This window comes from Notechis scutatus, chromosome 7 (assembly GCF_049901735.1).
Source record: "Notechis scutatus isolate UNSWTSFEM ecotype Mainland chromosome 7, rNotScu1.2, whole genome shotgun sequence".
Taxonomy (NCBI): Eukaryota; Metazoa; Chordata; class Lepidosauria; order Squamata; family Elapidae; genus Notechis; species Notechis scutatus.
Window position 1 is genome coordinate 15,388,148 of NC_142015.1, and position 27,714 is coordinate 15,415,861.

The following is a 27,714-nucleotide window of genomic DNA, read 5'->3' on the forward strand; positions in this document are numbered from 1 at the left end:
ACCATCACAGGCAATGAAAACATAAAAGTGCATTTTTGGAATAAAATTTAAATATCAAGTTAAATCAATTAATATTCACTCCGGGTCACTGATCATTAGTTCCTGGTCGCTCAAGAGAGATAGAAGAAGAGATGGAAATTCCTGCCAATGTTGCGTAGTAAGTTTGGACTAAGAGCATCTTATTTAAATCTAAATGATTTTTCCTCTCCTTCTGTACTCTTCTAAACTATACCTTTGCCACACAAATCTCTCGCTCTTTGCAAACAGGTTTTAAAAATGCATATAAAATTCTCTTTTTTAAAAATGGCCCTAAATGGCACTAAAACAATGTCTTTCAAAAACAGTTCACAAACAAAAATTTGTGAACAGGGAAAGCAGCTCAGCTGACAAAATGTTCCAGGTTTGTTTTTTTTAATGCTGCTAAATTAATCACTGTGGTTAGAGAGTTGGAGCTGCTGTTAGCTAGAAAGAAACCAACATACAAAATGTACTAGATGAAAATTACCAGATTTTTTCTGCACGAATGAAGTCACACTGGTAAGAAAATGTATAAGGAGAATAACTGTCCATTGTGAACATTTGGCTTGCTTTTCTGTCCAGAGAAGGAATTGGACTAAAACAGTTTATATCAATGCTTCTCAACCTTAACAACTTGAAGATGTTGTGGACCTCAACTCCCAGAATCTATAAGTAGTTCTCGACTTATGAGCACAACTGAGCCCCAGATTTATGTTGCTAAGCGAAACATTTCTCAAGTGAGCTTTGCTCCATTTTACAACCTTTCTTGCCACAGTTGTGAAGTGAATCACTGCAGTTGTTACGTTAGTAACATCGTTGTTAAGAGATTCTGGCCTCTCCATTGACTTTGCTGGCCAGAAAGTCACAAAAGCTGCTCATGTGACCCCAGGACATCCATCATAAATATGAGTCAGTCGCCAAAGGTCTGGATTTTGTTCACATAACCACAGGAATGCTACAATGATCATGTTAAAAATTGTCATAAGTCACTTTGTTCACTGGCGTGGTAACTTTGAATGGTTTCTAAGTGAACTGTTGTAAGTCAAGGACTACCTATACTGGCTTGGAGATCCTGGGAGTTGAAGTCCACCTATCTTCAAGTTGCTACGGTTGAGAATCACTTATGATCCTATTTGACAAGAAGAGGAACTATTATGGTTGCCAGATGTTTAGACTGGACTTGTCATTTCTCTCCACCTATCGAGTCTTCCCCGAGGATCTAGGGCGGAGAGATGGTGTTGTTTGATGGAGCTAAAGGTATTGTTGCAGGATCCGCCTTTACTTGCTTGAATAAAACTTTCTTTTGCAATTGACTGATGGTAAATTGGGAATACTCAAGTGAAGCTCCAGACATTTTGGAATTGCATCCAAGGTTCTCCGAACTACTCAAAATTTCCACTACCGGTTCTCTAGAACTGGTCAGAACCTGCTGAAGACCCACCTCTGCAGGACTTGTATGTTTTGTGATTTTCTGCAGTCATATTCTGTTCTGTTGTCTCCAGGTTTTCAAGTATCCAGCACCCAGACTTTAACCAAACACATTTTTTTGACTCAATTGTGGCCGTAAACCAAGGACTACCTATATATACACATATGCACATTCCACTAAGAGATGCAAAGCGATTTCACAGAGTTTTATTTGTCACATGCATTAAGAAGTGACATCTCTCATTTTCACAAACTGAGGTGCTTGAATTTCCTCCCCACCTTTTCTCTCCTCCAGATTTACTGCTTAGGAGCATTAAAATGTCTGAAACAGTTTACATCCACTGTCACAGTGGGAATTTGCTGAGGGATAAAGAAGCTTGTAATTGCAATTCTAAAACTACCCCTATATGCTTATAGTAGCTTTTTTTTTTTTAAAGAAAACATCTTAAGGGCTTTACTAAGCTATAAAGTGCCTGCGAACAAACTTAAAAATAATATATCTTTAAAAGGATGGGGAGAGAGATTAATCTCCTGGTAAGTTATAGAGAGAGGATTACCCACTACTGATAGTTATAATGCAAAATTCTCATATCTAATACCAGGAAAATGAAATATAAATTTAGAAGGGACTAAGAGAATATTTCCCAAATAAAGAGAGAATGAGCTGCGGTTTGTTGAGTGGTTCCGTCCACAAACTTAAAAGCTTCTTCAATATTACAAATGACTGTGAGAAGCATTTCACTTAACTTTTGTTGGGCATGCCAAAGCTTCGCTCTTTTTAAATCTTGTCACACATTATAGGAAATAATAGTTATGGTAAATGATCGGTAGATTTGGTAGATCTATCATAGATTTGCAAATTATTGTTGCAAAAATTCAAACAACCACAATAACTACATGGAAGCAAAAATACATAGTCGTCTTATGACTAGCTAGTGACCAAAGTTACAACAGACTCCTCAAAAGGGACTTATGAACCAATTTCAAAATTTTGATAGGCATGCAATTTTAATAGGCACCCCTGCATGGTCACATGATCATATTTTGGATGCTTGGGAACCAGGTCACTTTCACAGCCACTTGCAACCTCCCACACTCACGTGACCAAGAGTTTTGATATTTTTTGCCAGTTTCGGGGTTTTATTCCAATTTCTGGCAAAAAACACCCATTGGGTAAAATTGACTCGTTTAAATGACTGTAGCATTCACTTAACAATTGGCACAGAAGGAGTCATAAAATTGGGCCCAGTCACATGGTAACCTGCTTAACAGCTGCAAGGTATAATGACTTACTAGCTCGACACCCGTGCTTCGGTATGAAACTATGTGGTTGAGCTTAAGTTTTTGGGGAGGAAAATAAGGAGGAGGAAATCTACCTCTGCTTACCAGCATCCATTGGTATTCATCTGGCTAGTTTGGAAATGAAACAGTATTTGCTATGTCAGCAAGAAGGAGACAGCAAGGAGCCTGGGCGTGGCTTAGCTCAACTGTTCTGTACTAAAGCTGCTTGGTGCTGAAACTGAAACTGAAACTGAAACTCCTCTGCTTGTGTTTTGCATTTGGAACAGATTTCTTTCCAGGTGGGGAGGGGGCGTAGAACTCCTTGGCATCAGAGCATGTTAATAATAATAATAATAATAATAATAATAATAATAATAATAATAATAATAATAATAATAATAATAATAATAATAATAATAAAGGAAATAGTAATGCTCTGATGGCCATTTTGAAAAATCCTTTCTTAGTGAGAACCTAGAAGCCAAGGAGAACATATGGGCCAAATTTCAAGTTTGTAGGCTTTATGTTTCTGGAGATTTTGTGATGATGCATGAGTGGTATTTTGCTTTTATATATATAGATAATTCCATGCTTAATTGTGGTAGTAAGTCAAGGTCTACCTTTAAAAGAAGGGCTAGAAAACTCACTCTTTGCCATTACTTAGAGGCAGTGGTGGGATTCATTTTTTTTTTTACTACCAGGTCTGTGGGCGTGGCTTGGTGGGCGTGGCAGGGGAAGGATACTGCAAAATCTTTAGTCAGAGGTGGTATTTGCTGGTTCTCCAAACTACTCAAAATTTCTACTACTGGTTCTCCAGAACTGGTCAGAACCTGCTGAATACCACCTCTGCTTAAAGAACATTCAGATGTTCGCAGAAAAGAGTGGAATGAATCCCAAAGGTGCTCTTTCAAAAGGCAAGCAGACTTTGTTTTTCCTTGAAGATGCTTCACTTATCATCCAAGAAGGTTCTGAAATTCTGAAGAAAAGTGAAACATCTTCAAGGAAGAAAGTCCACTTGCCTTTTGAAAAAGCGCCTTTGGGACAACCGTGACCTGGATGACAGAAAATCTCCATAAAGAGGGGAGGGCAGGCAACTTTAGGCTGTGTTGAGGGGGAAAGATTGCTTGCAAGTCACGCAGTGAACTTCCATATTGGGGATGGACATGATCCTGGGTTTCCCTTCTCCTACCACACCACAATATTGAGCATACCAGCTGATTGAATCTAGACCAGCAATAGGTGCATGTTCAAATAAGTGACATCTCTAGTTAAAAAAGAAGCAAGGGCAGAGAATTCTGAGAAATCTGCCACCACCTTGAAGATTTTTTTAATATTACTTCTCCCTGCCATTGCATGCAACTTTTGATAAAAAGTCAAAATTTCAGTTGCATCTATCTTTCCCAATTTGGCCAATTTCCCATCACAGCAGGTAAGCAATAAAAAGATTTGAACTCAAAATCATGTTCAAATCTTTAATTCTGAATGTTGTAAGAGTCTCTTCCATTAATAAGCTTCAGGATGAAAATAATTATGAGTTAAACTGCTGCAATTTTAAACATGACCCAAGAGGTTCTTCAAACATGATTTGGTAAAGCATTTTTAAACTGTGAAACAAGCTCCCTTATTTTAACTATTTATTCATTTGTTCCTAAAATTTATTAGCCACCCATCTTACTGTGTGGTAACTCTGAGTAGCTTACAATATTAAGATATTATATTAACAATACATCTAAAAATAATCCATGACATTTTGATTCATTAATATTGTATAGACAAGGTGGGGAAGCAACAGATTGTATGATGGCTTGTTTTTTCAAAGTGGATTTAATTTCTTTTCTTCTCCTTCCTTTCTTTTGGCAGGACAAAGCATTATGTTGTGACTGGGAAAAATGTGAATAGAGGTCACTCTTGCTGGGCAAAAATAGATTTTTGTTAGTTTTGTTTTTAAAGGCTTTGTAACACCTTATTAAAATTGAAAGCTATACACATAAAATTACTAGAGGTACTTGTGTACTGTAATCCACTGAAGTTGTATTTCATTACAGCAGATCTGGAGGAAGAAGGAGGGGAAGAAGAAGAAGAAGAAGGAGAAGGAGATGAGGAAGGAGAAGGAGAGGAAGAAAAAGACAATTTCAGCCAACATATTTTCTCTGAGTTTCTGCACTACCAGAAAAGCCATATCCATCATCTACTTTCAGATGTTTGTGTGCAGTTTACTTGAGAGCTGACAATAAATTGTAGGAAAACACACCTCTCAACAGACTGTTGTTATGGTAGGTTTGAAGGAGATCTGGCAAGTCCCTTTACAAATCACTTCCTCCCCTCCTCCCATATTTTAATAAACCTGATGGTCATAAAAAGAGTATTCTTTAAAGACCAATCTTCTTAGCAAGAGATCATCTCCTGCAGTTCAGGAGCTCAGAATCAGCTTCCTTGTCCAAGGATGACAAAATTACAATCACAATAGTTTTAGACTCACAATAGATGGACATACCCTAACTGCAAGTGCCTTCAAACCTTCCCTACTTCTACCTCGAGACATGGCCTTCAAGTAGGATAGTAGAGCCAAGAGCAAGCCAAGGCATAGAAGAAAAATAACATTTGATTTCATTCAAATTACACAGTATTATTTAAATACAATTCATATATTTTTTACTGATACATCTAATGTCTAACACACACAAAAAGCCATCATTCTGTGTCATATGTGATTGTGAAGTCTTCTGGTGCGGTGTTTCTCAACATTAGCAAGATGTGCAGACTTAAATTTCCATAGGTCTGGAAAGGACCTTGAAGATCTTCTAGTCTAACCCCCTTATATCATCACAGGCAAATGGTTGTCCAATCCTTTCTTGAAAACCTCCAGTGATGGTGCACTCACAACTCCAGGAAGCAAGCTGTTCCATTGGCTAATTGTTCTCACTATCAAGAAGTTCCTTTTTAGTTCAACTCCCAGAATCTGTTGGCTGGGAAATTCTCGGAGGTAAAGTCTGCACATCTTAAAGTTGCCAAGTTTGAAAAATACTTTTCTAGTGGATATAGATTTGTATCTTTCTGTCTGTTTTCCGATTTTTCTGCAATAAAAAAAAAAAAGGACTATTCCCTTTCCATTGCCACACCAGGACCTTTTGTGCCCTTTGTGTGTTATCACTATGCTGTTTTCATGGATGAGTCTGGGGAATGCAGTGCAGCATAAGAATATTGGATTTTGTAGCAGCTGTGCAAACAGAAGAAAATAAGCACTGGTGATATAATAGGGATTTAAAGCAAGGATTCCATTCCAAGTCAGTTTGCTTCAGTATGGTTTGGGGCCACATTGCCTGCTGGCCATCGGTTGCCTTTTCTTTTCTTTTTAAAGTCCTGCTGCATGAAGTTCATAGCCTAAGTTTAGCAACTGCTTGTCCATTACTCAGATTTTGAAAGACAGTAGAATCTCAGGGTCAGGCCCTATAACAGTATCCATATTTATGCTTTCCTCATGATGGTCTTAAATTAGTGGGCTCTGCTTGTGACATTCTTAAGCACAAATGTACCACTTTTGGGGAATGTCAGAAAAGTGAAGTTTCAGGGCTGTCTGAATATGATGTCCTGAGATAACTTACCTTCAGGGATGGTCGTTTAAGCCAGGGGTCCCCAAACTTGGCAACTTTAAGACTTGTGGACTTCAGCATAGCTGGCTGGAGAATTCTGGGAGTTAAAGTCCACAAGTCTTAAAGTTGCCAAGTTTGGAAACCTCTGTTTTAAGCCAAGCATAACCAATAGTTAGGGTTCCGAAATCCAAGATCTACAGCCAAGTACAAAATAAAGCATACCGTGAAATACATCCTAGAAGAAACTACCACTCAGATTTAGCCAACTTATCCTTGGCTTCTCCGGACAGCTTTTAACTCTTCAAAGACAAGCATGAGCCACATAATCATATGAATTTTTAGTAGACTCCATGTGGGGACATAGATAATCTCACAGACTCAAACTAACACAAAAACTTCCCTGACAAAGAACTCCTTTAACATCATCCCACAGATTATTTATAGGGTCCAAATTAGTTTATGAATTCCAGATTGAAAAACAGCACTTAAAAAAAAAATCAGAGATCACAAATGACCATTCAAGTTACCAGATTCTAGACCAGATTTGGGGATTGTTTTAGAAAAGTGGCTTTTCATTAGACCCCAAGGGTAAATGAGATTCTTTTATTTCGCTAATATATCTGACTGTAATCGTAGAACACAGCATATTTTGAACTAATATATATAACTTAAATCTTTGAAGAGATTATCTGGCAGAGACAATTGCTTGAGACATCCTACAGACTCTGAGACAATTTACAGTTCATCATCCAATTAAGATATTATCCTTGGAAATCACACTCATATTTGACGATACATAGGAATACAACACATAACTGAGAAAGGCCTCCGAATGGCTTCTATATTGACCCTCTCCCTTTGAACTCAATAGGCAGATTATTGAATAACTCCAGGAATTTATTCAATGTATTCAATTCATAAACTTATATCATGCACAGGTCATAAACATGTGAGATTCTCTGGATTAGCTCAATGAAAATGAGACACAACATTTTTACAACAGTCACATTCAGACCCAACTGATGGGTCTGGATAAAAACAGATGATCAAAAATAAAAGCTCAATTATACATATAAAAGCAGTTGGTCATGCTTTTCACTTCTTGAAGATCAACTCCATCCAACAGCTTTCTCAACATCCCCCTTCCTCTCAACCCTTTACGCTTCTCTCATATTTATTTTACAATGTGAGAGTCATTCATTCTCCTATGACTAAACCACCTAGATGTATTTTTTGCATACAGGACTCTGATTTTGTTTACAGTCTGCATCAATTCAGCTCTCATTCATTCTCAACTCTCTCTTCTTGTTTGATGACAAACAGTTGTCTGGCGCAAAGAATCTGGACTACTCGTAAAGTTGAAGCATGAAGAATTATTCAAGTCTATACTGAAGAATCTGGTCAACTAAAGTTCAACACGAAATTGACAGCAGATAAGGAAGATGGACCACTTGTGGGAATGCAAGCACTCTAAACTGATGATGTGCTTAACTCTGCCCGCAATTCTGCTTGATCTTCCACACAGTTCTCATCCCTATGCAACTTATTTTTAAGTTTGTCCTGACGTACCAAACTCTATCACATAATAGTTAGAATCACATACAGTCATTTTTGCTTCGTTTTGAATTTCTCACAACAAACTACCTGAGCTGCTATTTTATACCAACATGTGTGTCAAGCATAGGGGAAATGAAGAGATTCAGGCAGTTCGAACAAGTATAAAGATTTATTACAAGCTTAAGCTCCCTACAAGAATCTGACCAACTAACAGTCAAGGGAAATGAGCAGGAGATAAGAAAGACATTCAAGGTGGGCTGGACTTAGATCTCTTGAGGGTGCACAGGGACTTATGACTTATGATGCTGCCCTATATCCGTGATGGCAAACCTATGGCACATGTGCCAGAAGTGGTACACAGAGCCATCTCTCCGGGCACGCCAGCCATCACCTGTTGGTCTTCTGGGTTCCAGTTGGTCTTATTGCATGCAGGAGCGCTGGAAACTGGAACAGTAGCTCCCCGGTGTGCATGCACGCACCAAGGAGCTGAGATTCCAGTTGCTGATGTACGCATTCAGGCCAACCAGATGGTCTTTGTGCATGCATGGGCGCCAGAGACCAGAAGACTAGGTGTATGGCGTGCATGCACATGCCGGAAACTGGAAGCTCAGCTTCCCAGTGCGCACATGTGCACTGGGGAGCTGTTCTTCCGGTTTCCGGTGCTCCTCCACACGCGTGTGTGGTCCCGTTTCGGCACTTGGTGCCGAAAAGGTTTGCCAACACTGCCCTATATTATGTACGCCTTTGAATTTCTCCCATCTTTAATTAATACTTAACCAAAGTATGCAACTTCATCTCAGTTTTCACCATTTATATTTAACTGGGAATTGTTCGCTCTGTTCTCCTTGTTCGATGCAACTATATTGGATACATTAATTTTCAAACCCACACTCCTCATTGTGTCATACAATCTAATGCTTACTGCAAATTGCTCGAGTCCCTGGCCACTAATGGGGCATAGTTGTCTTCTAAAAGTACAAATACATTCACACCCCCATCAACACACCTGCAGTCGGATATCAATAAAATAATCATAAAATGGATCTGAAAAGGTGCCAAGCCACCCTTTTTTCTTTGAGGACTAGCCATAGAATGTTATGTGAGCGAAACATGGGATACCAAGTGCCAGAATGAGTTTAAAATTTTTCCTGCTCATAGGAAAATTTGCCCACAAATTCTGCAGAATTTTATGGCTGCAGAGTGATACTTTTTTCTTTTCTTTTCTTTTCTTTTCTTTTCTTTTCCTTTTGAAGTTGCAAATGCATTTCAGTTCAGCTTCCTATTAATTGGCTTACCTGCTGAATAAAAACAGGATTCAGGAAGACTGCAAAGATTCAATATGCAGTTAACCTAAACTGCAAAATACTCAGCAAGCAACAACAAAGAATAAAGTAGTCAGATTATTATCTCCAGATCTAGAGGTACATGGAGACAGGGGCCGTAACTATTTTGCCCCAAAGTCTTTTAATAAATAAAGTTATTCTCCGTGGTGATAATTTGTTATGGTCCTGTGAAATTTTCAAGAGAAGATTCTATTGTTTAAGACCAGCAGATGTACACAAATGAATAAATAAAACTGCTAGTTTAGGGGATTGGCAAGTTCCTCTTAAGGAAACACCTTCTAAATATAAGTTAAATGGGGGGAGGGGAGAAGGAGAGAAGCACGGTTGCATCCATTACTCTTCCTGAATTCAATAGGAAGTGTGGCTAACTCCAAAGGGTAGAAGATGCCAAAAAGCCTTACAGGCCACCAGCTCAGGAGAGACAGCTGCTGATGGGGAACACACTTCAGCTTGCATGAGCAAATTCAGATATAAAAACAGGTCTTAAGTTTGCAGCTGCTTTCCTGCAGCTGCCAAGTTGTTGTATCAATTCCAATATTTACCTTCAAAGCCTGGTGATAATTTTAGATCACAAATATATCAGGGTAAAATTAAGAGAATTCCAAATGCCTTCCCTTCCTTCCCCTGGGAAAGAAGCACAACTTCAACCTGCTCCCTAAAACCAGCTGGATCTACAGATGTGTAAGTCACAGTTAAACTATGGCATGTTGAGCAAATCTTAATTGTCTGGACTTATATGATACGCCCAGTCATAAAGTTATATAAAGTTCAATTTCAAAAAAAACTAATGTGAAGCAAAAAATAGAAAACCTTTGGGATTCAGTCAATGGGTAAATTAAAGGCAATGCCCATCAAGGGGATAGTGGAGAAATTAGGAGGTGCGCTGGCACACTATTCATTCATTCATCCATTCATCCATCCATCCATCCATCCATCCATCCATCCATTCTTTGTTTGTTTTCCAAGTCCAAAACAACTTACATTAAAAGGGAAATATATTTAAAATTAGTATAATAATTACATTATTATACAACTTCTCCCTATGCCTGAAAAGTTTTCAATCAGTGGGTGTTACCTGCTCTAACATATGCCGGTGAAACATGGACACTAACCTCACAATCAGTACAAAAGCTACGAGTGGCACAAAGAGCCATGGAAAGATACTTGCATGGCATCACAAGACAAGATAGAAGGACCCGCACATGGATTAGAGAATCAGTAAATGAATGTCTGTAAGTCAAGGACTACCTACAAGGCTGCTGCTATCATAGTATGTCTGCCATCTTTTTTCTTCCCCAGCGTAAATAAAACTGCCCTCTCTTTAGAAAGACACATGGAGATGTGCCTGTAATTAATTTGTACTAGAACTCCTTCTCGCATGGGTGGAGTGACATAGACACCACAACAGCCAAAACTGACAGTCAAAATTGGAACTGTTCCAATCAAGAAAGGACTGCATAGGAAATAACAGGTTTGGTATTGCAGAAGCACAAAGATCGTGGTCTTCTAGGGCTCATGGTCAAAGAAAAGGCCATGCTGAACATGGATTCAAGCAGTCCCATTGCCCAATTATATCAAGGAAAGGTGTTCTTTTTAATACCATTAACCAGTGGAGTCCATTGCGGTGGAAATAAGGGATAGAATTAATCTCTAGCACCTTGTGTGTGCCTGGCATGTGACATTTCTTCCATTGATTCACAATGAAGGTTGCCATCTGCTGGATCATAATAGCTATTTCCAGGCTACTGAGGACAATAATAAAATGTGGAGTTTGCTTTTTTCCCTTCTTGTCACTTGCATCACATACTTTCTTTCACCAGTGGAAAAAGGGATCACTTATCTTTGCAAAATTAGGTTGTCCTTTCAAGGGACCTCAAGGAACAGTCTGTAGAATTTCCCATGGTCCACTTTACCGTGACCAGGAAACTGTCATTAATTCTGTTTATGGAGGTCATGTTTGTCCCAAAGGTGCTTTTCCAAAAGGCAACTGGATTTTCTTGGTTTTTTTTTTTTTCAAAATGTTTTGCTTCTCATCCAAGAAAAAGCTAAACTGAAGAAACATCTTGGATGAGAAGCAAAACCAAGAAAGTCCAACTGTCTTTTGGAAAAGCACCCTTGGGACTGTCACTAATTCTCTGAACCCTCTTTGTTTCATAATCTATTCATTCTGCCTGCCAAATTCCTTGGCTGCTTGAGGAATCCAATCCAAACGATATTATCAACTGGGACGATAATTAACAGGATCAGAATTACACAGAGGAGGAACATAACCTACTTCTCCGCAGATCTCTGGGAGACCCCTCTTCTGAAGCTGCTACTTACAGGGAACAAAAACTTCACCATCCCTGTACATACAGTAACATGTTCATGGTCTTCCCATTCAGCAGATGCAATTTGCATGTTTCAAAAACCCAGAAAGAAATATTTAAATATTTAAATTACTGAACCATCAGATTGGGATTTGCATCCGGAGTGATAAAATGGAGCAATTCTCTTTGCTTGCCAAATGGATAAGTTAGCAAACAGCATCAACAGAGCCATCTTCTGGATCTCTTTGCTTCCTTGCTTGCTTGGAAGCTCAGGCTAAGGATTAAAGAGGTGGCATTTTTCTGCACGCAAAATTTCCCTTTTCTCTGGGATTGAAATAAGACCATCTTCAAGATCCACATCAAACTTTCTGTTCTACAAGTGACAACAGAAGACAGCTGCCCTCTCTCACACATGAAAATCCCAGAGCTGAAGCTCTTTGCAAAACAGAACACATTTTGGGTCTCAGTCTTCATGCGACATCTGCCCGGCAACATGCCTTCTGTCCTACAACATGGCTTCATAGCTGTAGCTATCGGAAACTTCTGCAACAGCAGATGGACAAATCCGTGCACATAAAGCATCGGCATATATATACAGGGTCACCCAGCCATAACACTTCACATTAAATATTTCATTCAGCAAGATGTCCTCTTCTTAGAGGCTAATCCAGTCATTTCATCTAGAGACAGTGAATATTCAGTTTGGCTTTAGCATTTATGGAGGGAGAAGGAATGCATTTATTGGAAAAAGAAGTGTTTTCTTGTCTATAGGCAGAAGTAGCATCTAGGGGGAATGGAATGGAATCTAGGAGGAAGTGTATTAGTCTAGCGAGAAGGAGGACTAGGGATAATATGATAGCAGGGTTCCAATATTTGAGGGGCCGCCACAAAGAAGAGGGAGTCAACCTATTCTCTAAAGCACCTCAGGACAGAACAAGAACAATGGGGGGAAATTAATCAAGGAGAAAAGCAACCTAGAACTAAGGAGAAATTTCCTGACAACGAGAACCATTAACCAGTGGGGTGGTTTGCCTTCAGAAGTTATGGGTACTTCATCACTGTTCATTTTAAGAAGAGACTGGACAACCACTTGTCAGGCATGGTATAAGGTGTCCTGTTTGAGCAGGGGAGTGGACCAAGGTCGCTTACAATTCTGTTATTCTGAATTCATGGAGATACAGACACAAAAATATCTAATTTCCCTCTTCTTTCACAATCCTTCTACTTTCTAAATCCTTCTACTTGTAGTGACAGATCATGGCCAGATTTTATTTCTAGTTATGTCATCATATTTATAACATACCGCAATGATGCAAACATATTGCAACATACATCATGATATCACAATTCAAGCCTTGTACTTGCTTCCACCCTTTAACTGAAATACTTAAGTTGTGTGATTTGTAATATGATGCAAATTTTGTGGTTTCCAGCCCTTTTCCTTCTCTTAGAGGTGTCATTAAGTTTGTCGTTATTCAGACCATACAGTAACAAAATTGTAATATCTCATTTACTAATTACACTACAGCAAATCTAATAAAATATAATACACACAATATTAAAGTAATATACCCACTCTCTCTCTAATGAAACACCAGCATTTCTCGACCTTAGCTATTTTAAGATATGCGGACTTCAACTCCCAGAATTCCTCAGGTTATTTTCCCACTATTTATAAACTATAATAGCTGGCCTCACCGTTGTAAGTATTACTGTAGGTCATAATGTCTGGTTTGGATTTGGCTTAACATAGAAATCTGAAGCTTGAAAAAATTATATCCCTTTGTGGATTTCTTGTCTACAAGCTGCTACTATGAATTCACACTGTTTTGTTCTCAATGGCAGTGGGATGAGCCCAGTGGTACTGGAACTGAGGAATAGCTAATATTTTTTCAAATATGTGTATTAAGAATTGCTTGTGTATTCATTGTTCATTCTCTTTTATTCTCTAAGAAGAACAGAAGTGATCAAGAAAGTCAATCCTACAAAAATCAATTTTTAATATGTCACAATTCCTATTCCCAAATCTATCTATCATCTCTTTTTTTTCCTTCCTTCCTTCCTTCCTTCCTTCCTTCCTTCCTTCCTTCCTTCCTTCCTTCCTTCCTTCCTTCCTTCCTTCCTTCCTTTCCCTTCCTTTCCCTTCTCTTCCCTTCCCTTTCCGGGATGTTGGAATACTGCAGTATGTTGCAATGCTGAATGGTCCCAACTAATTGTAGTTTACTCTGCATACAATGATAGATATTCCCAGGCATGAGAGTCAGACTGTTAGTTAGAAATTATAATGTTCTCTTTGATCTGGACTGCTTTTGTCCTTAACTAATGTTTATTTTATATTGTATAATTGTATTGACTTTAAGTGTTGTAAGCCACCCAGAATGACTATTATGAAATGGCCAGCTATATAAATCAACAAATAAATATCCGAAAACATGGTTCAGCAATACCATATGATGCTTAATATCCCTGGTGATGCAGTGGTTAGAATGCAGTATTGCAGACTTACTCTGCCCATAGCCTGAGTTCAATCCTGATGGGGCTCAAGGTTGACTCAGCCTTCCATCCTTCTGAGGTTGGTAAAATGAGGATCCAGATTGTTGGGGGCAATAGGCTGACTTTGTAAAAAACCCCAGAAAGTTCTGTAAAGCACTGTGGGTGGTATATAAGTAAGTGCTATTGCTATATTGCTAATATAATGCTGCTAGTTGACTGTCTTCTTTATAGAAGAACATATACTCTTGAATTACAGCCCCAGATCTTGGCTAACAAAATGCTTCCATGACACAGAAACATATTTCTCTTTGAGATATAATTCCTAGTCAACTATGTCAGGAGTACAGAAGAAAATGTGCTTCAACAGTTTCCTATAGAAATCCTGGCAATATCATTCTCTATATCGTTATCCAAAACTCATATAAAGCCATATTGGTGCTAGCAGACAAAATCTTTTATAAGTCAAATATCAATTTCACCACTAAACCATTCGTGTAGTTTAACTTCAGCTAAGTTGGTTGAGTGTTATGTAAACCTAGCACCGTGATGGCGAACCTATGGTACGTGTGCCAGAGGTGGCATGCAGAGCCCACTCTATGGTCACGTGCACAGGCCAGCTGGTTTTCATGGGGGACGGAGCACTGGAAAATGGCCTGAAATGGCCAAAAAACACCCAAAAAACAGTCTGAAAAACAGCCTGAAAACAGCCCAAAAATGCCCAAAAAGCGTGCTGGCCAACTGGTCTTCAGGTTTCCAGTGCTCTGGCACACGCATTACGGTTTGGGCACTTGGTGCCGAAAAGTTTCACCATCACTGACCTAACGTTTTGTGTGATGACCCGGGATGTGGCACAAAGGCAACACTGTCAAATAAGCAAGAAATGTCTTTCTAATACTTCCAACTTTGCCCCCAATGTCCAGGTTACCTTCATCTGGAAAAAAAAAAACTCTCCCAAGAACAGTCTTTAAGTGGAGGAAATTCAATCCGAAAGCAAAGTACATACAAACTGTAAATAAAAATCCAACAAACCACGCTGTAGTAATTAACTTGACAGGGCAGGAGAAGGAATTGCAGACTTGAAAGCCCAGAAAAACACACACAGTTGGGAAGACGCCAGGAACCCAGATAAGCCTCAACAATAAAAGATAACTCACGATTTGCTCCCAACAACTGCTGTGTACAGCTTCCCTTTTTAAACACTGTGTTCCCAGCTGCAGCTAATGAAGGGAAGCAGGGCCCTTTCCTCCCCCATAAGCCACGCAACTCACGTTGCTCCCTTCTCCATTCTTCCCTGCATGCCCTAGGATGAAGAGGGAGTGGCTCTGGCTCTTCCTCTGAATTCCCTCTGCATTGCTCTTACCTCTCCCCTGCTCTGCCCAGCCAGACTGTGCCCTTCCCCAGTTTCTTCCACAGCCAACACAGCCATACTCCCATTCCCTGTCAGCTGCTCGACCTCCCCCTCAGAATCAGACAATTTTGGCTGGTTGTATGGTTCAGTGTATTGTGTTAAATGGTTAAGCATGCTGTACAAACATAATCTTCAAAGATCAACACTCTAGGTATGAAGAGAAACAGGTAACAGGCTTCTAGTATAGCAGTAGCTCTTAGACTTATATACCACTTCATAGTGTTTTACAGCTCTCTCTAATTGGTTTAGAGTCAGCATATTGCCTCCAACAATTTGCCTCCAACTAACCTCAGAAGGATAGAAAGCTGAGTCAACCTTGAGTCGGACAGGATTGAACTGCTGGCAGTCAGCAGAATTAGCCTGCAATGCTGTATTCTAACCACTGTGCCACCACGGCTTATGAAGTATCACGGATATTCATATATCTATTAAGTTGACTGTTAACAAACCAGAGCCACTAGCTCTGCTTTCCGGATGTTAGTGTATTTTAGTGCCTAGCACTCTCCACCATGGGCCCTGGCCTGCTCAGGAAATGCTGAGGATTCAGCAACATGTGAAGAGTCATTTCAGACAAGACTGTTTGCCTGCCATGTCTAGAGATGAGGACCTTATGCTGTGTTTTTATTTCCTTCCATTCAATTGTCTCCAATTCTCAGAGGTTGCCTGGACAATTCAGTGCAGTTTTCTTGGCGGGGTTTCTTGGCTTGCCATTGCTACCCTCTTCGGGCTGAGAGAAAGTGATTGGCCCAAGATCACCCAGCCAGCTTTGTGCCCGAAGCAGGACTTTCCCAGTTTCTACCCTGATGCATTAACCATTACACCAAACTGGCTCTCTTATAATCTCTGGTCTATTCCAACACATCAGAAAATGTTGGATCAAGACCAGCCTTTACCAGTTGTGAGATTCGAGGCCCAGAATAGATGTCATCAGCTATTATGCTGTCTACATGGAACACTGCAATTCCTTGGAGTACAATTTGCGCGGATGTATTTGTGTATCGTGTACCACTCAGAGTCACACTTTGTGAGATGGGTGACTATACAAACTTGCTAAATAAATAAAAATAAATAAATAATGCATCCATCCTACATCTACTAACACCTTGTTCAGACATTTCACAGCAATGCAACATTCCCCAGAGAATGTTCCGGTGAGAAAATTGCTAAGGTGGGAATTAGCCAAAGCAGAGCCTGAGTTAAGCAGAAATATCAAGAGTTTTACCATTAGAGTTATGTGTACAGGTATGCGTGCTTAAAGATGAACGTTGTTTTGATGAAGATTCATCTATATTTTAAGGAATGCAGGTTAGAGGCCCACAAATCCCCAATGTATGTCTTTTAGATTAAAAAACCAGCCAGATAGAATGGTATCCGCTTTCTCTAAAACGATTGGGCTCAATCTTTTTAACATTTTCCGAGGAAAGCCTGCAGAAACCAAATGCACTGGATAGATCCCTATATTTAAAAGGCTGCCTATTCATCATTCATTAGATGAGACCCAGTGTGGTGTTGCTATTATGGCATTGGTCCAAAGCTGGAGAGATTCAGATTAAGGATGGGGTATCATATCTAGGCTGCAAAGAACTGGACAGGTTCTAGATGGAACCAAAGAGAATGCTTTACTGTCAACTAGAAGCCCAATTGGCATAGTCCTCTTTCAAATCTATGACCCTGACATAGAAGATCAGGAGAATTCTTGCTACTTGTCAACCCATTTGAACCAAAAAGCTAGCCTCCGAATCGAAGCACCAAAGCGTTGTTTTTTAACAGGATCCTTGAGATGTGGAATTAAATGTGTTTCTAACCGGAATTTTTAAAAAACCACTAATTAACAATATATGGAAAGGATAATCTGCATGTGTTAATAGATGCACACTAATGATGATATACTGTATAGTTATTTGCAGAGTTGTAAAATAAATTTATGAGATTACAACTCTTTTATTATCCACTTTGTATTTGATTCTATACATTAATGCAGTCAAAGTTTGATTCCAGTGAAATACAGAAGTTACATAAGAAGAAAACTGAGACTGATACAAAATCCAACTTGGCATTTTAATAGGTCTTTTTTCTCATTTATGCTTGATTATGTAATGCATTTGAGGACAGTGTAATTTTCTGGCTTAAAATCTAGGAGATTCTGTAGCCACTGACCCTACAGCTTTCTAATACATGGAAGGAAGGAAGGAAGGAAGGAAGGAAGGAAGGAAGGAAGGAAGGAAGGAAGGAAGGAAGGAAGGAAGGAAGGAAGGGAAGGAAGGAATGCAAGAACAGAAAAGTATGGAAAGATATATAATATGGTATAAACTGTATTTAGCTATGTTTTTTATCTCAGCACTTTCAAATTCATTGTCTTCTGCACTCTATGTAATAATGTTGCTTACCATGAAAATGGATCACATGACAGCATGTTAGTATGTCTATATGTATTAAACTTAAAGCCTAGCCTAAATCAAAGTTCTTTGTGAAGAAGCTTTGCCGGTATACAAATTTGCATTATTTTCAGCTCCAATTTGCAAGGGTTTGCACTGGCTTCTCATCACAAACTTCTGCATTTTATCCTTTTGTCCAACTCTTGATCAAAATTAGCAGTCCAAAATAACCCATCACTCTCATCCTACTGAAAACACTAATTGGATACCTAGCTGTATCTAAAACTACTGTGAAGCAGAAGGGGTGTCAGTTGTGTTTATGGGCAAGGAAAGATCTTTACATTATTAAAAATAATTCAGCAGCATACTGACTTTTCTTTTGCTTTCTGGAAATAAAACACAGACCTTTTTGGGAAATCTCATGAAGGAACCTTCATACAATCTGTTTGGGGATCATTATCTCAGCTCTCAAATGAGGAGTACTAATTCTGCAGTCATGTGCAATCTGCTTCAGAAAAGGAACAACATCACAACACGAATGAATCTCAAACCCTGCTGAGTAGAGGGATCCAAGCGAAGACATCCCTGACAATAGTTGTCCAACTTTATTTGTACACTTTCACTGAACAGGAGCGGCTCCATAGAGCTGCTCTGTGAGAAACTTCTGTCTATGACTTCCCCATGTGGAGGCTGGGAGGGAGGTCTATTCAGATGCCCTTAAAAGCAAGCGGCATGGTGCATGTGATCAGAAACCCTGCTTTCTTAGGCTACCTGACTACACAGAGACCTCAGCCCTATAGAGGTATTTAACCTGCCAATGCCTAGGATAAAAGTGCAGTGAACCAACAAGCTCCACTTGCTACTTCACTTCAGAGGCTCCTGCACTGAACAAGATGTAGAGCAGAGAACTATAAGGTGATTGAGAATACACTGGTAACTCTAATATTACACATATTATCTGTATTGTAGGGAGGCTGATAAATACCCACAGATCATGGGAACAAAGTCTGGGTCCTCCTTGCCCAACCAGTTTGGCTTTGTGAAGATGGATGACACCAGAGGTCCTTTTAATTAGATTTAAGTGAACAGATCCTCCCACTTCTGTCCTCCCCATTCAAAAAAAAGTGAGGGACTAAGAGGATGAGGAATAGAGACTTTGGAGGTTGAACAAATCCATATTCCTTGAGTATGCCTCAAAGATGCTTTTTTAAAAAGGCAACTGGATTTTGTTTTTGGAAAAACATTGCCTTTTGAAAAAAGCATGTTTGGGACCACCATGACCTGGATGATCGAGAATCTCCATATACCCCTTGAGTAAATCTCAACTTCCTGTGCCTTCATGAACACATCCAACATTTATCATGCTTTATTTTGTTTATTATTTATCTCCCGGCTTTCTGTTTATTCAACACTTCAGACAATGCAAACTAAAATGACAATATGAGGAGTTCGGACATGACTTTATTACAGGCAATTGTGGATTACATTTTTTGCAATTGGCGATCAACTCTCCTGCCCATCATAGTGTGTTGTGCAGAGGTCTTCTCTCAACTCAAGGTCTTCTCTCAACTCAACTCAACATCCCGTCCTGGTTTTCCAAGGGACTTGTAGAAAAGACGAAAGAAAAACAAGGGAGGAGGGAGGAATCCCACCCATTCTTGAAACCCAAACTGACATTCTGACCCTTGTGAGAGACAGCTGCCTTCCTCCACATTCCAGCCAAAAATAATAACAGAAGAGAAGAGAGAGGTTTGAAGGAGACCTAATCTAATCTTCACTGCTTCAGTTTTAAAATATCCTGCTCGGTTTAGGGTTACATGGAGGGATGTGCATTCAGTGAGACAGATCTTTGCGTAAAGGTCCTTCATGGAAGGTTCGTGTAACCAGAAACCAAAGAAAGCCAGCTCTGTTGCAATCCAAACAACACACACACACAACTTTTCTCCACCACACTTTCCGAGCCAGCTCTGCTAAAGCTAAACTTGCAACCTCAGTAATTATGTTAATGCCACTGCATTTTTTATTAAACTATTTATAAATTGGGTTTTATTGTCTAAACCTGTGAAATAAATCTATGTGTGAGCCACTCCCCAAGTTTCCATGAAAACTTTCCCTCCTGAAATGTTTCTTCAGACATCTACTACATACCTGGGTAATTACATTCTGAAAAAGGATGAAGATTGTTTGCAAGCCAAAAAATCTGCAATTACTATGGAACAAACTGAAATGTTATTCTTTGCAGGGTGGGGAGAAAGGGACTCGGGAGGCATTTCTCCCAGGTGAAATAATTAACAAGCACATTACATTTTGATAAATAAACTGGAATACAAAATTACAGGTGATAAATTATGTCAAGAAATTTGATCCTTTAGTCTTCATCTTTCTGTCTTAACAGAAGAGCTGAACAAATTGTTAAGGATTTTTCATGAAAAAATGAGGAGGGGACATTAAACCAAGTCTTGCCCTCTATTTTCTTACTTTAAAATCATATTGAAAGAAGTTACTAGGAATGTAGAATGTTTGAACATCCTGAAACAGAATTATTCTAAAATACCAAACCTTATCTTGGGCCATGCGACTTCAAATGGCTTCCAGAAGTAAATTCCTTGAACCAGAAATTGTAACTTGGATAATCTAGCTCTGAAACAAGGCCATTCATTTTATATAGGCCAACATACTGAAAACACTTGGTTTAAATGACTAGTTTAGAAGATTTACTTCTGGAAACTGATTCCAGAATAGAGGTTTAAGATGGTTCATAGGAAAAGCAACTCCAAAATCTTGTCTTCTTGGACCTTTCTTTATGAGAAGATATGCTTCCACCAGTCTAAGGGCCTTTTCCTATTTGCAATTAACTATGAGTGACCAGGAGTAGGACCAACCACTGGAAGATCCCAACCTCTTCATCCATACAAGAAACCAATTGACTGTCTGGTCACATACGTGAGTTGGACAGCCATAGAAATTGGATGGATGGATGGATGGATGGACTTCTGCTAGAACAACTCACTGAAGGATTCATCATCACCTTCTTTGAGAATTGGTCCTAATGTCAAACTATTCCTACCATTTCCCTCACTTAACTGTAACCCGCCTTCTTGGAACAAGATCATTACTCTGTACTCCAAACCTCTGGGTTGATACTAACTCCTGGTGCCCGCAGAAATGAGTCCCTACAATTTTCTTGGCAATTTACAAATCACTCCCTTCCTCTCTATTGCAGGTAGGCTACAGTGCTATTATATTCCTCTCTTTTGACATCGTTTCTAAAGGGTAAACATACTCAACTCTTTCAGTCTCTCCTAGGACTTTATTTCTGGTCTCCTAACCATCCTTGTTTCCTTTCTTTTCGCCCTTTGTTTGAACTCCTGACATTCTCTTGCACAGCATATAGTACCACATTATTCCTTTTTTGCAGCTTTGCTGCTTGGTAGTTTACAGGCCCATAAATCTTATGATGTTATTCAATCCACTAAAGGTGAACCAACTGGACAGAAAGCTGTGTTTCCCAATGTTTTGCCTTAGGCAACATTAACTAGTCAACTCTGCTTGGTTTATTGCTCATGTTGGACCCCTATATTTAATTATTTTTAAAATCACAACAACTTTCATACGAGCAGTGCCTTTTATACCTGTGCTTCTTCCTCTCTATAATACAACAAGGGGTTTCAGTGTCTTAAAGCAAAGAAAGGACGAAGGTACCACCACTAGGGAGAAGACAAGGTGAAATCTACTGAATGGGTATGGTTGAGGAATAGCTTTGTACTCAGGAAATTTTGATGGCTTAAAAGAGTTTAAACCAGCTCACAGAGGATAAGACTCCCAATGGTGATTACAGTCAATTTCTGTAAGTTACCTCCAGCATCAAGAAAGCCTATTTGGTCTAGTGGTTAAGCCTGAGGCTGGAAACTAGGGGACTGTGAGTTCTAATCCTGCCTCAAGCACAAAACCAGCTGGGCGACCTTGGACCAATCATTCCCTCTCAACACTAGGAAGAAGCACTGGTGAGCAATTGTCAAAAAAGTCACCAGGAGTTAGGACTGATTCAAGGAACCAATAACAATAACATGAAACCTTCAAGATCAGAGGCAACAGGCATAATAATAGATGCTGGGAAATACAAACGGGTATAGTTTTAGTTCCAAAATGTTTCTTTGGCCAAGATGGGGAGATTTGACTTCATGGGCAAGAAGTTCTTCTTATACATGTTAAAACTATTGCTATCCACAAGCATTTTCAGTGATTGTCTTCTTCCTCAGTGCCGTAGAATTTATTACTCTGTTTCTAAAATGCAAATACCTTGTGCTGTAAAAATAGGTTGGGGAGTAGAAAGTAGGTCATGATTTCTCTGTGTGGAATATATACTCTGGCAGTTCACTGAAAATCTGATATTTGAAGACCTACCTACCAATTCCATGCTAAGATGAAGCATGATAAATCATGTGACAGATCAATCCATCAACTAGGATCCATTGTGACTTATTACAGAGGCTAAACCATGATATGCAAAGTCAGCAACCATGTTCACACCTCTAGGTTGTTTACTAATTTTACCCATTTTTTCTTTATTTGTAGAATCCAGTGAATCAAAGCAAAGATTCACCCCAAACTCTAACAAAGTGTCAAACTAACCAAGCTTGATATGCTGCATGAGTGCAGCTGTAAAGCCTTTAATGGACTCGGTTTCAGCTGCTCTGTGAACACAACTGTTTGGGAAGGAAAAAGACAACAGCTACGTCTTCTAAAGAAAAGCAACATTTCAAGAGGTTTGTTTGAAAATATTTTGCATCCTGAACATTTGTTGCACAGAGGACAGATTCTGTAGGATCACCACCCCAAGCAAACTCCAAGATCAGATCATCTTCCTCTGTTATTTTCACTGGAAGTCCATTTGAATCTTGGCACGCAAGGGCGGGGTAATGTAGCCATGGAGTTGCTGAGATTTAGAAACTCTTGTTCAGATTTCCTCTCAGCCAGGAAATCTGCTTTGAGCAGGGGCCTTGCTGCTCCCTTGGTGCTAACCTATCTCCAAGGGCTGCTATAAACAAGTCTGAGATCTGTGGAGGAAGGGCAGGATTAAAAGTGAGAGAGAAGTATTACAAAAGCCCAAATTGGAAAGGAAAGGAAAGGAAAGGAAAAGGGAGGGGAGAAGAGAGGAAAGGGCAAGAAAGGGAAGGGAAGGGGGAAGGAAAGGGCAAGAAAGGGAAGGGAAGGGGAAAGGGAAAAAGAACTCACCCATCTAAATAAACACAAGAGTTAGGCTACCCATCATAGTGCACACAGCTTTCATTAGTAGACTTTCAGGAAAAGTTTTCTCCTTCTTTAAAAATATAGAGCAAATGAGGAAATGCAGCGAGGAGAGGGGTTCTTTTTGTGCATTGGGGCACTGCGACCTTTCCTTAGAACTTCACTTGGCTTTTTTCCCCTTGTGCACTTCAAATCCCTTTCAAATCCACCCAAGACTGCTTAGATTACCAGCTCAGAGTCCAGCAGGTCTGTGGGCCAGATAATCATTTTCCATAAATCAAGACAAGGTACTTTTCCAACGGGGAAAAAAAGGAAGTGTGGTGGAATACAGGCTCGCTTTTGTTTTATTAAAACCCAGATTGTTGGTTTTTCTGCTCAGTCCCGTTGGGAATCAGCACCCCACACCCTCTTTTCCTCTCCTTCTCTTCACTAACTTACCGCAAATCCATACATGCAATCTGTGGCTACGCTGCTGCCCTCCCAAGGGCGAAGGGGCTCGGAGTAGATCGCGCGCGGCTTTTGGGCCCCGCGGAAGGACAACTAAAGGCGCGACTGAAGCCGCCGCCGCCGACGGTGAGAAAGAGAGAGAGAAAGAGAAGAAAAGAGAGAGGAAGAAGAAAAAGAAGAAGAGGAAGAGGAAGGAGGAGGAGGGAGGGAGATAGAGAAGGAGAGGAGAAGGAAAGGGAAAGGGAAAGGGAGGAGAGAAAGGAGGAGGAGAAAAAGAGAAAAAGGAGAATAGGGAGAGGAGGAAGAGAGAGAAAGAGAGAAGAGAGGGAGAGCGAGCGAGCGAAAGAGATCTATTCTCTGTCTGAACCGACCCAACGAAGAGCCTGCCTATCTAAAAACATAACCCCGAACCAAGAGGCTTTGCTTGATAAGTTTACACTCGGGAGGGTGTTTCATAAGCCCCCAAAATCAACGATCCCGGGAAATATTATTATCCGAATCGCCGCAGCCACCGATCCGGGAGCCAAGCCTCCAGCTGCCCAAAGGGACCCCAACCGCCCTCATTTACCCGGAAAGACGCTTCCCCGGATAAGAAGCGGACGGGTTTCTAACGGCGGAGAAGCCTCGCTAGAGAAGCCACCTCAGCCCCTTCTGGAAGGCGGGCAAAAAGGCGGCCGGGAGCGCCGCTTCGGCTCGCCTCTCTTCCGCCTGCATTTCGGGAAGCCGCGCCGGCTGTCCGCGGGTCCCTCGGAGCGGGCAGGGAAAGGCTGGCTTGTCCGTGGCCCGCGAGCGGCTTTCCTGGCGAAGTACACCGCGCCGGCCTCGCTCGCTTCCGAGCCGCCGAGATCGCCGCCGGCTCTCGGCAAAGGCCAGTTGGGAAGCCGGTCATTTGCGAGCCGGCCGAAAACGCCGCGGCGGGGACGGGAAAAGCCCAAAAGAGGCGACGCCGGAGAGCTCCGTTGGCCCCGCTGCCCCCCAGCGGCCGGGCGACGGCGGGGGAGAGACGCCCCCGCCTCCTCCTCCTCCTCCCCCGGAGCCCGCGGGGACAGCCACGCGCCTCCCTTTGTCTGCCCGGCAAAAGAAGCGGCGGCCGGTTGAACTTGCGGCGGGAGGAGGCGGGCCCCAAGACCCAGTCCGGCTGCTCCGCTCCGGCCAACAAAGCGCCCGCCGCGACCGCTTCGCCTCCCTCCGCTCCTCTGCCTGGTCCTCGGCAGCCCCGGCAAGACTGCGCGGCTCCTCCGTCCGGGAGAAGCCGCTCCGAGTCCCGCTCCGTCCTCGCCTTCGCCAGGCCGCCACCGCCAGGAGAACGAGGGATCGCCTCGCCCGGCTTTAACGGCAACTGCTGCCCGCCAGGCCCCTCGGAAGCCGCCCCTTCCCGCGCCTGCCCGCCTTCCGCCGAATCCCCGTCCCCGGCCGGCGACGAAGCGCTTGTCCGGCTCGGCGCTCCGGAGTCGCCCGCGGCAGCCTCGTCCCTCCGCCGCCCCTCAACCAGCCCGCTCCCAAGCCGCGTCGGCGGCTGCCCTCTTCTCCCAGGCCCCCGGAGCCGCCACCGACTCTTCCCCCCCCTGCAAAGCCCCGAAGCCGGGACGCGCGCGCGGGGCTGCTGGCCGCCTTGAGCGGAGCCCGCCGGCTCCCCGCAACTTCGCCTTCCGCCTCACAAACTCCCCTCAACGAGCCCCGCTCCCTCTCCCCGCCCTCTTCGCCATCCGCCCCCCCAAAGCAATTGGACCCACTGGCCGGCCCGGCGCTTCCCTCCCGGCCCGGCCGGGTCCCCTTGGCTGCCAGCCCAGCCGCTCGCCTCGTGCCGCCGCCCGCGGGGCTCTCCTGCCCGCCTTCCCCGGCATCCCCCCACAAAAAACCCCGCCGAAATCCCAGACGAGCTTCGCCCGCCCGCTCGACGCCTCTTTCGCCCCGTCCGCCGGCGGCGCCCCGCTTCCTCCGCTCCCAGGCTGTAAAGCGCAACCAAAGTTCCGAGCGAGCGAGGCCGGAGGGACCGGACCCAGCGGCGGCAACCCCGAAGAACGAGCCCCGCTCGCCTCCCTCCCACCCCCGATGCAAAGCTCGCTGGCGGCCGGTGCCCGCTGAGCCCTTCGCGGCTGCTGGAGGAGCAGCAGGAGCGGCTGGTTGTTGCCGCTGCGAGCGCCAGCCCGCTTTGCCCGCCCCTGCGAGGCTGCGACGCGCCGCAACTCGGCTTCTCTGAATGACAGCTTACCTGCATGCCAATCTTCATCAGACTGACACCGGCCTGACAGCGCAGCCTATACTCACTGCCTGGCCCTGCCGCGCGTCAAGCCGGCCCCGCCCTCCGCGGCCCCGCCCCCTCCTGCCGCCCGCGCACCGCCCCCAGGCCAGCCCCGAGTGCTGGAGCCGCCCCCGACGCGCGCGCGCGCGCACGCGCGCGCACGAACCCTCCGCCCCTCCGGTCCTTGGCCTGTCTCCCCCTAGCGGACTTGCTCTGCTTAACCGCCTCTGCGGACGCGTCGGGAACTGGGCCGGGGGTTGCGGGCCCAGACGAGAGGCTGGGCGAGAAACTGCTTGCGATGCTTTATTCCAGAGGTCTCCAAACTTGGCAACTTTAAGACTTGTGGACTTCAACTCCCAGAATTCTCCAGCCACAAGTCTTAAAGTTGCCAAGTTTGGAGACCTCTGGAATAGAGCATGCTGGCTAGGGAATTCTGGGAGTTGAAGTCCACAAGTCTTAAAGTTGCCAAGTTTGGGGACCTCTGGAATAGAGCATGCTGGCTAGGGAATTCTGGGAGTTGAAGTCCACAAGTCTTAAAGTTGCCAAGTTTGGGGACCTCTGGAATAGAGCATGCTGGCTAGGGAATTCTGGGAGTTGAAGTCCACAAGTCTTAAAGTTGCCAAGTTTGGGGACCTCTGGAATAGAGCAGGGGTCCCCAACCACCGGGCCGCGGACCGGTACCGGTCCGTGGAACATTTCCTACCGGGCCGCCGGTTTGCTGGGCGCCGCCATCTTGTTTGACGAGAAAGTGCTTCCGGGTGAGCTTTTCCGGTTGGAAAGCGGCGTTTGGGTGCTGAAAGAATCCTCGCGCCTTAGTTTCATCGAAGGTGGGGTGGGCTTTGAACGAAACTAAGACGCGAGGATTCTTTCAGCACCCAAGGCAAGGCGAGCCGAGCGACTGTCCCGAAGCCGTCCCGAAGCGAAGCCCATCGACAAAGGTACAAAGGAGGAGTTGAAGGTGGCGGGGAGAAGCGGGGGACGGCTGGCTGTCCGGTCGCTCGGCTTGCCTTGCCTTGTCATGTGTGCTGATGCCGGTACCGGGCCGCGGATCATTTTGTGATGCCAGTACCGGGCCGTGGCACAGAAAAGGTTGGGGGCCACTGGAATAGAGAGCATGCTGGCTAGGGAATTCTGGGAGTTGAACTCCACAAGTCTTAAAGTTGCCAAGTTTGGGGACCCCTGCTCTAAATCGGCCTCTGTCAAACTTGACCAACTTTTAACACGTGTGAACTTCAACTCCCATAATTCCCCAGCCAGCCATGGGTTCACTTATGGGTGAGGAAAACCTCCCCCGGTGGCTGCTGTGTGATCATTTGTTTGTTTTGCAGGCATTAAGAAGAAATGTACCAAACGCTGGAAATGAACTCTCAAGCAATTGAACCACTGTGTGTGTGGCGATCGCAGGTTTTTTTCTAATTTATTTCTATACTTCTCTTCAATTCAGGTGGAGAAACCAGGTATGCTATGAAACTAGAGTGGATAAACCACAGTGCCTTCAATCCAAAGTGTGGTTGATAACTCCTAATAGTTTGTGTTCGCACACTGCACCTAGGAATTGTGGGTTTCAAAGTGTCAATTTATTGTGGTAGTTTGATTCATTTAGTGATCATCTGAAATTGCAGTGGCACTGAAAAAAAGTTACTTACAACCAATCCTTGCATTTAACAACCATTGCAGCGTCCTCAGCATCATGTAATCGGAAATGGGATCCCTGATTTGTTTCAAACTAGTTGAACATGTTGGAAAGTTTTTATTTTTTTATTTTTTATTGTACGCTGCCCAGGGTCACTTTTTCATGAGAAGGTCACCCATACAAATTGGATGGATGGATAAATAAACACAGAAATATTCCTTTCTGTTGTATATAATTACAGTCCCATAATTTCAAAAAGTGCTTGTATTGCAAAATCATCCCACTGGGGCTTCTTAAATGTTCATTCATATTTTTAAAACCATAATTAAAGTAAAGCAGAACT

At 42.6% G+C, this 27,714-nt stretch overlaps 1 protein-coding gene across 7 annotated transcripts in view; it reads right to left on the reverse strand.

Annotated features, from left to right (window-relative positions):
• The window catches only part of PKNOX2 (PBX/knotted 1 homeobox 2), a 276,614-nt gene extending 250,797 nt beyond the window's left edge, over positions 1–25,817 (reverse strand). For 4 of the 7 annotated variants that reach the window (XM_087969720.1, XM_087969715.1, XM_087969718.1 and 1 more), the window contains exon 1: positions 25,709–25,794. The gene's annotated coding sequence lies outside the window, so the exon portion shown is untranslated. Of the gene's footprint in view, positions 1–24,064; positions 24,375–25,708 lie in introns of those variants that run through there. The other 3 variants (XM_087969713.1, XM_087969719.1, XM_087969714.1) reach the window with 3 other exon arrangements.
• Positions 25,818–27,714: the final 1,897 nt, after the last annotated feature.